This window comes from Tinamus guttatus, unplaced genomic scaffold, assembly GCF_059628265.1.
Source record: "Tinamus guttatus ecotype Peru unplaced genomic scaffold, ASM5962826v1 Tinamus_guttatus_pri_ptg000451l, whole genome shotgun sequence".
NCBI lineage: Eukaryota > Metazoa > Chordata > Aves > Tinamiformes > Tinamidae > Tinamus > Tinamus guttatus.
Window position 1 is genome coordinate 4,633,862 of NW_028288985.1, and position 16,331 is coordinate 4,650,192.

Genomic DNA, 16,331 nt, shown 5'->3' on the forward strand with positions numbered 1-16,331 from the left:
ACTTAGTCTGCTGTCTAACATGATTTAATATATAGCTAATGAGAGTAAGTCATGATGTAGAAATGTAAACCTATTCCTTTGCAACAAATAGTCATTGATATATTTGCATGTAAGTAATAGTGAAGAATAAAACACAGCCAAAAGGTAAATTCATAGACATTCATTCATGTAGATGAATAACTGTTCAGCACTTCGTTAGTACAATGCTGAAGAATGTCATTTACAGCAAAGCCTTGAAAAGCTATCATGTCATCAGTAAGCTGAAAAAATACAGTTGGTTAAAAAACTAAGGGTTAGGATTTTAAATATTGTGCATCCTTATATGTTTTTGTTCAGGAGAAAAAGAACACTGACACCACAAGATGACCCGACTGTTTGTGTTTGGTTTTCTCTTTTCCTCTTCTTTATAATTAAACTAAATGAGATTTCTCATTTTTCACATTATTTAGTTTAATTTGTTTGAAAGCTGCTTGACTGTTTACTTTCTTATTCCAATTAAAGCTCTGTGAAGTTATGGGTACTGTTTATTTGTCTAGTTAGTCAACTGGCTACATTTTTGGTCCGCTTTATTATTACATGCTAAATTCCTCTGAAGTCATATAATATTTACTTGTAGTCTTGTCTGGGTGAAAGAGAAAATATAAATTCACATTTTTGACTTATTGAAGAGTAATCAAATACCATAAACATTTCTGAACAGAGAAGATGTGGATCAGATTTGCTTCCCATATGATTTAGTTTAGAGAACCATTTAAAGATGTAAGTATGAAAAGCACCACTATTTTACCTTCTAATTGCAGTAATGTGCCTGTACACCTTCAGAAGTTCTCATTACTAGTTACTTAGGCAAAGGATAAATGCAGTAATGGAGTGATAAAAGCATCTGAGCAGTAATTAGAAAATTTCCTTAGAACTAACAACATGCTATTTCTAATCTGCACAAATTCTATGCATTCTAGCCTGCGTTCTGAACACAAAAAATGCTGCTAGTAGAGAAAATAAGAATTGTGTTTCATCCACAAATATTTCCATTGTGAAAGTCATTTTCTATTAAGATGCAAAAATACTCAATTGCAAAAAATAATGCTGTCATATTTTCACACTTCAAAAATAATGGCCAGTGTGTTGCTAAGATGTTGGCTTGCTCCACTGGACTGTTTACCAGTTAAGTATGAACAAGCAATATTTAGCAGTTTTCCAAGCTTGTACCAAAATACCAGAAGCAGCTAGAGGGGACAGATCCCATGCGGGTTTCAGTTCATTCCAATGCCAAGCAGCATGGCCGCGCTCAAAAGCTGCGTCACAGAGTCTGAGGAAAGGCGTCGGGACTAAAGCACCTGCTACACCCACGTTCTTCTGCAATCAAGAGAACCCGCTCACCACCAACCTGCCAGCAGCCCCGCGCAGTCCTGTGTGACTTACAGCAGCAACAGTGCTTTAGCCCTAAACCTTAAAATGCTGCAGCAAAGCAGCAAGGTAAAAGCATAAACTGCCACAAAGACAAAATTACCATTACCATTTGTGCGGAGAGTAACTGTATCACGTCAAAGCACACAAGGCAGAGAGAAGCAGAGAGAGAGATTCCGGGAGTGTGGAGTAGGCACCGTACCTATCCTGCTGTTATTTGTAACTTCACGTTTAGCAGCGAAAAGTGATTAGATTAAGCAGGAGATTGATATATGAAAATAGGGTATGTTTGTTCTTGCTCATTTTAAGAAATGGTGACACAAAGAACACGCTTATCTGAACAGAAAAAAAAATCCAAAATTAGATATGTTAAAAACAGAAAAATGCCCATTTCTGTGGAGTGCCGCTATGGAGGAGGAGACAGCACAGAAAACCTTGTGATGCCTTTTAGAAGAGAAGGGGCATTATCACGGCTACAGCCAATTCCACGTTAGATCCAAAGCACTTCTCAGATGCTGCAGGACTGAGCTCATGAAGACCCTTGCTGTCTAATGAAACCCAGCCAGGCACCTACACTACCTGTCAGGACGTAAAAAGAGACAAGCACCTAACAAATCAGCAAGCACTGACGGGAAAACTCCTTCCAGGCTACCAAGAATTTTATCCTTTAGTTCACATGAATGTGACTTTCACAGTTGAGGTCAGAATTATGAATGTCACATTTAACATGCAATTTAAAAAAACATTGAAGGAGAAAGTGTTGTTTCTTGTTGAATATAAGCTTCTTCCTGAAAAGACAATAATAAAAGTGACAGATACTAGTCTATAATCTGTTTAGGCATGACAGCTTTCCTTAGGGAAGATAAAAACTGCACTAGGAAGAAAAAAACCTTTGAAAATCACATTAGCCTTTCCCCCACTAGCTTTGTAGCATTACCCCACCTATAATACAGATATAATCTATATTGTCCTAATGCTTTGTATAATTCTTGGTAAATAGTCACTTGAAGTTTCTTTTCTGGAAATCATAATCTAAAATGTCCATAATCTTCGTGTGTTCTATTTTAAATGCATTTTGATGTAGTCTTTCAGTTTCCTGTGAACTTCAAAAAAATTTTCAGGTAGTTTTAGCCTTCCTAGTCCACTTTATGCAAGTAGTCACTGGAACCATTTGAGGGATTAACTAACAGGAGCCTTAGGCTAGCTTGAAGCGCGTAAGCAAGCGTGCCATGGCCTTGCAGTGAGCGGGACCTAGTGCAGCCCTGGGCGGCCGCTGAAGGGCCCTCCTGCACCACAGGCTGCTCCAGGGCCACGGGAGGCCCCTGCCATCCAAAGGGGCTGAGCTCCGACTCTGGCCCTTGCAACCTGGATTATCAGCAAGAGCAATTTGTTAGGGCTGTTGCGTGTAGGGGTCTGAATCAGTTGGGCAGTCAGGAATTCCTAAAGCAAACAGCAGGAAGCTACACGATGTGCTCTGCGCCAAGGATCTTTGCATACACACTCGCATATTGCACGTTACACACACAAATCACATGGAGAGATTGTTAAATTGTCAATTGAAAAGCACAACACTTAGGATAGCTGCATGTTCTTGCCCCCTGAATATGCACAGGGTCAACGGCACCAACTACTCGGTACTTTGTGCTGTCCCTGCGGTTCTGGGAGTGTTTCACATGGCTTTCCTACAAACTCAGTTTGAACCTTGCTTTAAATACAGACTTACTGTATTTAATTTTGTCACAGTTACCCCTTTTGTGTCATTTTCACAAACATTAATTAATCTTCCCCAGTGCAAAGCAAGATGATATTACGAGATGATATACCTGCAGTCCAAATGAAAGGTCATCTTTGGTGGGTGACAGGCCAGACTTGACAGCCTCAGATATGATCTTCTGGAGTATTTAGTGTTATATTATCACTTTGAATATGTAGAGCAGGGACACTAACACAAGGTGACGTTGTGGAGCTTCAGCATGTCAGCCAATCAGCCAGATTAGGTGTCTCAAACTGGGCATTAACCAACTAATGAATGTTCAGCTCATGATCACCCGTGAAAGTTCATTCGCAGTGATTTGCTTGGCAATACATCAAAACTTCATGGCAGAAACAAAGCAATGCGTGCCTGTGTGAAAAGGAGTCTGTCTGCTCCCCCAAATCTCTCCCATTGTGGCCCTCTGTCTCTCCGGGACCTGGTGGAGGTGGTTTCTCTAAGGCTGCCTTTCTAACGTTTCTTGCATCCCTTGTTCGCCCCTGCTGCTTTAGACCATGACAGTCCTACTCTGCCGCCTTCAGGAGGAGGTTTCTCATGCTGCAGACACCAGCTAGCACCTCTTACAGGTGTTGTGAAATCTTGATTTGGGAACCTCTCTTTTTCATGTTACGTGTGTAGAAAAGATGGAAGTTCTACCGTTGCAGCCAGGCATTGAACAAAGCATACTTATGCTAAGAAAAGTTTCTAAACACTGGATTTCACCAGTCCAGAAAATGTTAGGGATGAAGTAAGATGTGTATCAAACCCATTAATTACGGCAGTAAGGTGAGGCTGGAGGGCAACCAGTAGAAAGTCAACTATCCAGGCAAGAATAGGATTTGGGATTTAACACAGGCCAGGAAACCAACAGACTCTGATGCTGAAGTAAAATGAAAACGTGGGCAGAGGGAGAAGCCAGGGAATTTGGCCCCACCAAAGTGGGCCACAGCCTGTGCAGTAAGATTAATTTTAAGCAGCTGTTGTGCTGCAGCAGGGCTGGGAAACCTTCCTGAGGAACTGCCCACCGCTCTCCCTGCCGCGGGAGAGCTGCCCCACCGAAAATGTAGATTCCCTTAGGTCATTTCTGTTGCTGATAAAAATAAACAGATCTACAATGAATCTGTGTTTATTTCTGATGCTTTTAATTGATACTGACAATTTCCATTTATGAACTGATGAACTGAAGATTTTAATTTAACAGGACAGATTTCTTTAAATAATCTACTTAGGGCAGAAATGCATATTTTGGCATGAAAAGATAGTTCTGTTCCCCAGTGCCTCTGGAACACCACAGACTTGAAAGCAACAGTTTTTGTTGTATAAGCAAAAAAAATGTGCATGTCAAAGCTGAATTTTCTTTATTGTTTTCCTTGAAAATATCATCTAAACTCTCCAAGGGAATACATTTAAAAAAGCCACATTGGTTGATTAGAAACAAATCAAACCAGATGCATTAACAGTCTTCATATGAAAATTCCCAAGCTAGACTAGATCATACTTTGGAACTGAAATTCTGTAGCAGCTTGAAACCTGTAGATTAAGAAAATATGTTCTACGCCCTTGTCTCTAAGCATTATTTGAAAAAAAAAATATCACAGATTTCACTGATGTTGCCTATCAGAAGGTAATTGGTGGACCCTAACTGAACACTGGCTATGCTTCCAGCTCAAATGTTGGTGGATGTGACAGATGATGTCCCTTCCCAATGTCAGTATTTACTGGTTGTTTTCAAATTCTTGGAGAACTGCTTTCTGGATTTCCAGAGCTTTATGGCAATACATTTGTTTAAATGAAAAAGTTACTCTCAGCAAAAGCACCTGCATTTTTCAAAGTAGCAAATATGAACCATATGTTAATATTGAAATAGCCTTCATATCTTGATGTTATACCATATGATAGTATAGCTTCAGAAAAGGAATGACATTTTGAAGGGAAATCTATAGTGGATGAGATATATGATGAACAGAAATCACTGCAACCACTTTAAGTTTAGCATGAGTTATAATTTACTATCCTGCCTAGTGTCAATCTGCACCAAAGATGAATTTTTCATAAATATTGACACTGAACTGTCCTTTTAGATACTTTAGTTTTAATGTTAGATTGTAAAGGCAATGTTTTGACTCAGTTTTTGAGATCTCACCTAATTTATACGTGTTTCAATGTATCTAGCAAAACATGACCTTTAAACAAGAAAATAAGCAGGTCCTCAATTATATTGATTTACACTAGTAGAGAAATAATTCCTCTCTTTGATATATAGCACATGTAGATATTGATTAGAAGCTGAAGTATTTGGCATTTGAAATTTTGAGAGGAAAAGAAACACAGTTAAACCAAAGAATGAAAAGAGAAATTTTAGTTATTCCTTAGGGTGACTACGCCCATTGAACTGCAAGAATGTTCCTATGAAAATCAGTTTAGAGACAGACAGCAGTTAGCAAAAACTTCGGAAAGGGGTCTCACCCATTGTGAAAAAAGAATTATTCAGCATTAAACAACAACCTATTTTCTGATACGTTGACTTTTTTAAATAATAAAATAATTTCTGTAATTTTCAGTTGATTACAAACTTTTTAAAAAAATTTTATTTCCTACTCCAAATGCCACTAAGGTAGATCTTCTGCTTATAATTCTGAATTAATTAAATTGGAATATGCCAGTGAAAGCAATCTCTTTTTAAATACAGATTCTTTAGGTCTTGAAAATCTCTCTTACTAGTAATAACAACCATTACTTCAAAGAACCAGTGAAAAGCAAGTCCTCTTTCATTTTTTAATACAGAGATTTTCTGGTACAAGGGAGCACACCTGACATTGTTTGCCTGCAAAGCAAGTGGTCTGTAATAAGTGGCCCAATGAAAGTTTAAGCCCTATTTCAAGGGTCATTGGCTCTTCTGACTGCTACTTGATCGGTTTAGAACTGGCTAATTTGTTAATCAGAGCAAAGCTTCAAGCTTACTGTGACCACCGCCTGAGTGCTGTTTTCACACACTAATAATTAAAGCAAAATTCTGAAGAAAATTGTCGTTTGTTTTTCTAAAAGAGAAAGTGCATTAGCATCTGGTGTAATATTAAATCAGGCTTCAGAAGTCAGAAGTTTGTTCTATTCATATAGGGATTTAAAACTAATTTTCTCTGATACTTTCCATCAATGATTTTTCTTTTTTTCTTGCATGCTATATGTATCAGACTGAATTCATTTTAACCCCACAGTGGTTTATGTCTACACGTTTTAGGGAATTATTCACATGGAGCATAATGCAAAACAGAGTTACCACTACTCTGTATCAAACAACTGGTTGCAAGAAGCATAGAATCCAAAAATGAGAAACAATTTAAGGGTTTGTCTGCATGAAGAAGTCACCTTGACATAATTCAAATCTGATTTTAAAAGCACACAGCTAACTGCTGCCAAACTTCAACTTAAAAAATCAAATTTCTCCTTTGGTTTAACTGCTTTTACATTAGATCTAATCTTCAACCAAAAGAGTGTGCACACAGGTTTTTATGCAAGTTTTGATAAAAAAGAATCAAGTTAAACGAGTTCAGTTTTCTCAAGTAAACTGCTTTCCACATAACAATACTAGATCTGAACTATAGGGGAAACAGAGGGAAAAATCACTGAAGAAAAAAAAAAGAAGTATGTCAGTTGGAAAATAAGTGACCTGCTTCTAAGAATATTTATGCATTTTCTTCTGACTTGGCTTGGGGAAGAAAACAGCTTGACAAAACATCAGCTGTGAGCAGGATGTTTCTGCCATTGAACATCCACATGGTCATGCTTGAGAGGCTTCTGGAAAATGAAATGCTGTAGTTTAGAAACTGGAGAGTTTATAGGAAAGGCTTTTACCCTAACATCCGCTGAGGGGGAGCCGCTTCCAGGGCAGCTATCGTGTTTGAACTGGTCACTCAGGAGACACACTGTAATGCATGCTTTTAGCGGTCTTATGCGTCACTATTTAGCTAGAGAAATATATGGTGAAATCTTTCATAAAAAACATCCTTTTGTATTTTAATAATTTTTTTAGATCCACTGCCAGTAGAGTATTTGAAAAGGAAAATATATTGACATCTTAGCTTAATTAAAGCATAAAGTCTTAATTCTCCTCACCGTGTGCAAACAACAAATCACTGAAAAAATGCCGTTTTGTTCAAAATCATTGTTCTTCTTAGTCTTTCCAGTCTTAAGGTCAGATACATCTCTGTAGCCAGGCTCATTGCTTGAAATAAAACATTTCTCTGGAGCACCACAGTTAGTCTTTAACTGATTTACTATAGTTAAACAGTAACAGTGAGAGTGTTCATAGTACCAAGACTGGTGGCAAAACCACCCGTACAAACAAGCCATTCATGAGAGCAGGAAAGCTTGGAATAGTGTGAGCTTTTTCTCAACACTGCAGTGTTGGGAAAGCCTATCAAGGAAACATGAATCCAGCTCTGCAGTCCAGCTGGAATAAATTCTGAAATGAAAAGCCTCACGTTATTAAGCAAGACCACTAGTGTTTCGAATGTTACTGGGAAAAAGAGCGGTCTCTGCATGAACGTCTGTGGTGTGGTGGAGATACCTTAATGCCCTGGCAGATTACAAACAGGAACACACAGCGATGGTGACAGTCAGCAGTGGTGACCTGGGGAGTTAGGGGCTCTTGCATTTGCAGAAGCTTCTCTTTCTTTATTGGTTGGAGGCCGGAGCTGATCAAAATGATAATGAAGATTATTAAATCTATTCAAAAGGGATTGAGCTAATCTTCCTCTCCAACACAATCTTCCTGTCAGCTAGGCTACTGTCTGGTTATTACAAAATTGCTTCAGTTCAGATGGCTGGGGAAATAGCATCTCCTCTATTTCAGCAGCTCTTCCACCATTCCCGATTCCTCTCTAATCTGAGCTTCCTTTCGGGTTGCTTATCTCTGGTTTTCTTATGTAGCTCTGCTAGTTTATGGGCAACACTGATAAACAGCTTCCAGCGCATGCTTTACAGGCACCTCTTCTAGACAGTGAACCACCCAATATAAACACTGTATCAGCCAAAGTCTTCAAATAAATTTGTATTATAATATTTACTATTTTAAATACCAGACTGCCTGATTACTCATGAAAATATTAGTATCTGTTGAACACAATTATCTTTCAAAGTGTCATCAGTTTTGGAAGCTTATTTGCGTCAACACTAATCCGGAGGTTTCACCTGGCAATGGCAGAGAGCTTGCGCAAGGACAGGGAGAGAGGGAGCTCCGTGTGCCGGCGAGGCAGGATTCCTCCCGCACTGTCAACCACACACATGGTTGGCTATGACATTACTTAACTGTAGCACTTCAGCATTACAGTCAGACAAGAATCACTACTAAATATGTCACAAAAGAGTAAGATGGTTAAAAGATGATTTTGTTGTACTCAAAGTATGATTCCAGTTATTGTTAGTGGCTATTCTGTTGTAGCAACCAGTTCAGCTCAACATCCCTACACAATCCCTAGTTTTGTATTCTCCTGTAACATGGTATTTTCCATAGTGTGAATAATCGTTTAAAACCCTACCTTGTTGGCCACAAGGGTTAGGTGCCAGTGAGCAACGGCCTAGGTCTCCCTGAAATGCTGCCTCCTGCAGTACCATACGCTCTAGAGGCAAACACAAATAAAATAAGCCAGGCTGGTTATCTAGGCCAAGCAAAGAGACCTACGGTGTCCAGCCAAAAGGCAGGCCCCAGAGAGCTGATGGTTTCCTGCCTCCTCTTGAACAAACCTCTGCTCACTTAACGTGATGATGTTTGGTGGTGGCAAATGGAAACCAAGAGAGCTGGAGTCCTCTTGGCCTGAAACCTGCACCGCGTGGGCACCGCTGCGTGCGCAGCCACCCTGGGAGCCTCCGCTCCCCAGGGCCGGGGCATCTGCTGCTGCTGCCCCGTCTGACAGCAGTAACTACTGAGGCCGAAACTTCTGCTCCTGCTCACGCTATTTATCTCACCAGGAGGAAACTCCTCTTTATAACAGTGAGAAGAGCATAAATGTGGCAGAAGGGACACAGAAGCGTAAGACATTGCTTCTGGGTTCTCATAAATACTCTCCAGCAGCTTCCCTTTGCAGAGGCATTTTACACAGCTGATGTCTGCTCAAAACAGGTGCTTGGAGTTGTTTTGGTGTTTGTTTGGGGCAGCTTTACAGCAGAGTTACAGCTGCCATGTTTTAGTTTTCAACACATTCAGAAAATAGAAACAAGTAGTCTTCTTTATAGAGCTACAGGCAGACACAATAAGCCAAGTTTTAGGGCTGCTTCAGTATTTGTGGAGTTCTCACTGAGGGAAATTTTTCTCGTATGAGCAGTAAGATTTTTCTGTTTGCTTTTCTGTGCTCAGATCACCGCTTTGGAAGCTGTTGACACACATGCACAACAGACTTGGTCTTTTATTTATTTTTTTTTTGGTTAATTGAAAGCAGCTTTTCTTTCTTTAGATTTATGATATCTTGTTTTCCTGAGTATTAAAATGCTTTGAAAAAAATATTAAATTTCTGAGGGTAATATATTTTAGCAGAAAATTGGTGAATGCTAAATGTTTAAAACTAAACAAAGAAAGCTGTTATGGTCATGGAAAAACAGTATTAGCAAGTGTGCTTTAATAAAGATAGGTAGGCAAGAGAAACATGGAAACAGTTCCCAAGCCTGAGCAAATTATCTGTAAAAGATTAACCTTACTTGCAAGCATATGCAACATGATGCATACAAGATTCGTTTTCCATTACCTTTAACGAATGCATTTTAGGATTTGGAACTGCATCTTCTTCCCCCGTCAAACACGACTGACACCAAAGCACGTGAGGGGCCGGTACTGGAGGGTGCCCAGTCACTGCACAGGGGCCAGCAGCAGCATCTTTCCCCCTGCAGTGCCAAGAGCTCCTTACGGACAAGCTTTAACAGACTGAGCTACAGATGTTGGAGACCCTGCTGCCCCTGCCTGTAGCTTGTCTCTCCGTTGAAGGGGCACCAACCCAGGTCCATGCACCTTGGGTGCTGACGGCCGCACAAATCCACCCTAAGCAGCTCTTCGATTACTGCCCTGCACTCCGAGCTGAGGCCATAAGCTCTGCCAGAGGGCTGGGGCAGGCAGCTGGGGCAGTAAAATCTTAAACCAAAGCCAAATCCACCAGAACATGTTTGTCTGAGCCCTCATTTTCTACAAAAAAAAAGCAAAGCTTACACAATTTTAAAGATCTCTTGCTGCTTTGTGCCATTCACACACACGCCTCCAGCCAGGAGCTTCTCAAAGATTTCGTCAACAACTGCGGAGGAGCCTTGTCCTCCGTGAGGGCCCGGCCCAGCTCACTGGCCACAGTGGCCAGCGCCGCAGCCGCCCGCCAGCCCGTGCATGGGCTCATACCGTGGCCTGCCACGTCCCTGGCAGCCATGGCCATTTTAGTTGCAAGTCTGTAATGTTGTGTTCATTCGTTAGCTGGTTTTAGAAACAATTAATAGTCTTCACTAAATGTCTCCGCTTTCAAGTTTGCCTCCTAGTCCTGTTTTTGCCAAGCTAGACAGATAAATTGTAGCAAGAAGCTGAGGGCTCACTCAGTTCAGGACTGATTTGCAACAATTAAATTGCTGTTTCTGAAATTAGGAAATCCTTCCTCATTCTGGGCATGAGTCTGGAATCTGTTATCACAAAAATATCCTATATTAATGCAGTAAAAAAAAAAAAGCTGCTTTGCATGTAGTCTCTTGAGGAAGGGCCTGAGATTTGCACAGAATTTCCATTTTGCCCCTTGGCTTTCATGTAATGAGGGACATCTCTAAATCAGCTTTTAAAATTAAGACCAGTAGAGGAGCGGCAGTAAGTTCCTATATGAATTTAGGGGCAGGTCTGCCATGCTGCAAGTTTTTTTCCCAGGCAAAAAGTCTATATTTCAGTTAATCTTATGGTGAACCATTTAGAAAACATGGGAGAATGTGTTAAAAAGAACAAACATAACGGAAATGGATATTTAAATTGGATTTCCAAGAGAATTACCTTCTTGAGTTTTAATGTTTAAAAATTTCAGATGTTCTTGGAAGGGAAGTCAAGGATTCATTTTGGGGGAAAATCAAGATGACTAACACTGCATGTATTTAGCTTAGCTCCACCAATGTTTATAGCACTAGACACACAGTGTTTTACTGCAATAAGATGAATATTTATTAACAATTCAAAATGATCTGTTCCAAAATGTACAGTACACTCACAGTGATGTTTTACCACAGCAGACCAGGTGTTTCCTGTCTGAAGGGGAGCTGGAATGGCTGCTAGCTTACGAGAGCTTTACTGAGCACTGCTTTTGTATGTTTAATGTGCAGCAAGGCAACATTTTTACTCTGTCTTATCCCTCAAAATGCAAATGGTTAAAAGTGTTAAATGCTGATGTTACCTAACCTCATATGTAAGATAGACCTGGGAAAATTAATTATGCACAAGGAACTGTAGTTGTTCCTTATGTATTTCAACATCTCCAGGGTAGTTTTCTAAAATAAAATTCACTAATGTGGAATGAGAAAGTGAAGAAGTCAGTGGAAATTGAGTTTGTCCATACAGTGCTCCCATATGACATTTATGTTGATGGTAATTTCATAGCAGATTTCTGGAAGCATATTGACTCTCAGTTTGTTCTTTTTTAAACTGCCCAGCTGGGTGTATTGGACTGTTCAGTCAATTGCAACTTAACAAAGTGTTTCAACATTATTAAAGCAGACTGTATGAGCTGAAAAACACACCCTTCCCACGTAGCCAGAAAGACTTGCAGTTACAATTACATTTGTAGAGATTGCAGCTCCATTCTTCTCACACACAGAACTGTGTAATTCCTATAGGTCAATTCCTGGTAGCAGAGATGAACCCCAACAGGCTACTGCTCTGCGGCCCCTCCCTGCAGCTCTCCTTCCAGGAGGGACTAGGGGAAGTGGGAATAGAGAACTATGCACTGAAACGATCCACATGCTGCTTTGGCATTCAGCTAGGCTGCCGAGAGGAAACTTCCCTTTTGCTGATCCCTGGGTACTGTAGCTAGGCTAGTAAATTGCTCAAGCTGTAGATTTCCAAAAGAGCTCAGTTGTACTTTCAGTGATCACACCACAGCAGGAAGAAGATTTCACAAAAATATCAATATGTCTTCATCGACCTGACTCTTTTCAAAAGCCTGGAAGGAGAGAAGAGCTTTGCCAGGGCACAGCAGGCTTGGCCAGGAAGCGCATTCTGCAGAACACCCATGGCCCAGACACCATCTTCCTCCTGATCAGACATCCACCAGCTCGTGCTGCTGCATAGCAAACAAGTCGGTTCCCTACATTTTACAATTCTAGACGCAGCTTTACTGCTTAAACTTCTTTCAATTCCACTAAAACTTAGCAAAAAACAGACCTGATTATAAAATGTGCACTTAGAAAACTCTGAGATACTTTCTAGCATTCTGGTACAGATAGTCAAGACAGAGTTTATGAAGAACACACTGCAGTAGTCTCTTTCTGAGGTATAGCAGCCACAGTGAAATCTGCATCTTGAAGGACACGGGTGGGTTGGAGGGAGAGATGCAGAAGGACAGAGTGGGTCACAGCTGCTACGTGGGTAGCAAGTGTCTGTGCGCCTAAATAAATACTGTCTGGCTGTAAGGTTGTTGTCACTGTCGCAGAAAGAGCAGATATAAGTGCTCCTCTGTGAAAAAGCAACCTGAAGATCCATTTGAAAGAGACATGACGAGCCCAGGAAACTAATCAGTGCTCTCAAAGCATTCCTGAATGCTTTGCTGGAAGTCAGAATATGCTTCCTTTTTCCACTGTTATGCCCTGTGTCCACTGACCGCAACTACTCTGGCAGCTTTTCTTAAGTTCCCCACTCAGAGCCTTGCACAGTTCTCCCATCTGCTTTAAGAAGCAACAAACTACACTTGCAAACTGCAGTGGTAAAGCCAAGGTAGAGGCAAATCCTGCCCTAAAGATGCCTTCACTGGTGTCCTATCCCACCTTACAAGCTGCGGAGCAAACACTTCCTCCGAATATATCTACAGTGTCCAGGAGGAGGAAACTTGGAAGGTTTTCTGTAGGTGGAAGCACCACATTGTGTTTTGAATGCTCAGTGCTCGCCCGCAGCATTCCCTACAGCCCTGCGCACTTGAGGCCATGGAATAAAGCAGGAATGGGGCCAGCCGTAGTTTAAATTCACTGTTAGGAAGCCATCTAGTGGCGAATTGAAAAAGGAATTTGTTCTGCTCATGTATCACCACTTTTAGATTTGGCACTTAAAACTAAATAAAGGGGCCCATACTGTGTGAAGTGGATTCTCGTGAGATTTGGTGTCCAGTCCCAGAAGCCTATATTCCTATAAATGGAGGGAGGACGGGTGTTTATTACTTGCATTTGTAGATATTCAAAGAGTTAGACACACAGCTTGCAAAATATTTGATCAGTAATTAACATATTATATATATTTTTAATTAAAGATACAGGACATGTTTTCTGCTTTGTTTTCTGCACTGCTTAAATAGGTGGGATTAGAGATAGGGGTAAAGGTAGGGCAAATCTAATTCTGTGAACCAATTCCCTATTTACTGTCACTCATGGTGTACAAGGAGTGTTCAAATTATAAATAAAAAAAAGAAGAGCTGTGTTCTGAGGATGGGAAGCTGTGCTTGAAGTTTAGACACGTTGGAGTTGTTCCAGCTTCCAAAAGGCAACCAAATGTGTGGGGTCCTGAAAGCAGGAAAACTTCACTGCTGTCTGCTCGCTGAACGTAGGCCGGCCCTTGCTCTGTATTGGTGTTGACACCACCGGTGATGCAGAAATGCAAAAATATTTTGTCTTTATAGGCATTTACAGGCTAAAGCTGATTTGTTTGAAACAGTAATGCCAACAGTGTCTCATTTAGGTAAAAGCAGGAACATTACTGTTTTGAGTTGCCACCTCATGTTGCCTAACCTGGTAACACGAATGGCCAGAGGGACTCCTTGTAGGTGGGTAAGAGAAGAAGGATCAACCCTTTATGTTACAAGATAATTTTTTTTTAGTATTGGTTTCACTAAGAGAAAGATCAAACCCACAGTACAGGGACTGTGGGTTCCTGTCCTATTCACATACCGTTTTCATCACAGCAAGTCCCTCTCGTCTATTACAAATGTTTTAAATCCCTGGTGTCTGAATAGGAATTGGGCCAGAAGCTGTGATCAAACTCATTTCCTACCTGAGGAAGTTATAATGTACATCCACTATCACCTTCTCTGGTTTTGTGCCTCAGATTCCTTCTCAGAGATATTTCCCTTTCTCCTTCTCCAAAGGGTCTCATTTCTCCGACTGAAAGCCTTCCTCTCATTTTTAGCCTTCTTTTCTAAGTTTCTTCATCTTGAACATCTTCCTTTACTGCATTGGATCACACATTTGAAATCTTTTTCAGGCTCATCTAATGGGCTTCAATTTGTTATTCACTCTCCACTTAGCAATAGTGCATATTGGGAGCAGTATGAGGTAAAACATATTCCTCCTATCAAGAATTTTATATTCAGGTTTTGTCCTACATCCCAGTAAGGTGTGAAGTGTGAGGGCAATCATTTCACTTCAGTTTCCAAATGAAGATAAAATACTGTTAGGTAACCTCATGCTTTCTCAAGCACAGCCATTTCAAAGTCCTTTTTTTCCCACTACATCCTTTGTGTCCCTCTACCACAAAAGGCTCAGACCTCCCTTATGCCCCAAAGCCACATGCATCAAGGATTAATGAAACGCGCCGTGGTTTGCCCCGTGCGCTTCATGAGCTCCTTGACCACTTGCTTCCTACCTCCCTTTCCTTCGGGTGGCCCTACTCGCCTGCCAGCTTTAATGACAGCTCAAGTATCTTTTCAGCTTCTCACCATCTATCGAGGCTGAGGGAAATTAGCCACCAAGTTCAAAAGTTATTGGGAGGACACTGAAGGCACCACTGGGTACGAGCTGCTTTTCCCTGGGAAGCCAGGCCAGAAAGCTCCCGGCAGAGTCTGGGCCAGGCCCTGCAGAGAAGTCATCTCCTCCTCCTGCCCTGCAGAAACCCCCACGTCCAGGAGGAGGGAGTTGCACATAACAGGAGATTTTCAGTGAGTTGCTGTGACACTGCTGTGCACTGCTGGGCAGACGGCAGAGGGGGTGTCAGCGGAGGCTTCAGCCTCCTTGCGTTCGGAGCACTGTCCTGCGTTGTGCCTCGCGCAAGTGGGCAAGCGGCTGTGCCACCGAGTTAGAGGTGCTGCTGGGGGCACATGAGCCCCTGGGGCAGCATGTGACCATGGGTGTGACCAGGAGCACCTTGTAGGTTTGTGCAGGTGGTAGCCACCGCAGACCTGTTCATTCAGAGTCCAGAGCAGGCATCCCCAAGGGCCGGGAGAGAGCAGAGCCCCATGCAAGGCCCTCCGGTCCCCAGAAAGTTGCCTGTGCTGGGGCTTGGACCGGCCCCATTCCAGGCAGGCCTCCTGGCGAGAAGCAGCGGCTGTTCTGCTCTCCGCCCCCGAGCGGGAACATGCGATTCCTGCAAACTTGGGCAAGTGCTCAGAGCCGCAGCTCAGGGCTCCTTCCAGGCAGCTCACATGAATAAAAGCCCTCATTATTTTTGAGATTTACTAATTGTTTTTTTGATTGGGAACATTGGAAAAGAGAACACCTATTTTTCTGTTTTTTGCTGAGTCCAGCACTTTCTGGTTTCAGCACCCTAGGGAAGCAGGGATTTAGTCATCCAATCGTGTAACTACGTGGGCTTTAATGAGTAACACATTTGTACTTTCCATTCTCCGTCTGAGAAAAGGCCCTATAAATAAAGCGTATTTGCCTTCGGATCAAGAAACCTTTTTCTTAAATAATGTCATTAAATATTAAATTAGAAGTACAGGCAATTACTGGTAAAAACGTTAAATACTGCATAACCTCTGAATATGACCTAATTTAATATAATTTTATAAATGCTTGAATTCAATTAAATAAAAACTTTTGTGTAATATTAAAACTGTGCTTAGTTTTCCCCAGAGCTCACAGTAGGTTACTGTGAGCCAAACAGCATTACAGAATTTGTTTAAAATGCCAAAAGTCTTAGGATAGATCCTGTACACTTTTAGCTGAATCCCATGTCACTGAACAGCAATTACTGGGCAGAAGCTGCTGCATTAAATAATTCCTAGCTAATAAATATAGTTTAGACACATTATAAACC

The 16,331-nt window shown here is 41.3% G+C and overlaps 1 protein-coding gene across 1 annotated transcript in view; it reads left to right on the plus strand.

Annotated features, from left to right (window-relative positions):
- The window catches only part of PDZRN3 (PDZ domain containing ring finger 3), a 120,038-nt gene that overhangs the window by 42,455 nt on the left and 61,252 nt on the right, over positions 1-16,331 (plus strand). The gene's annotated exons all lie outside the window — the stretch shown is intronic.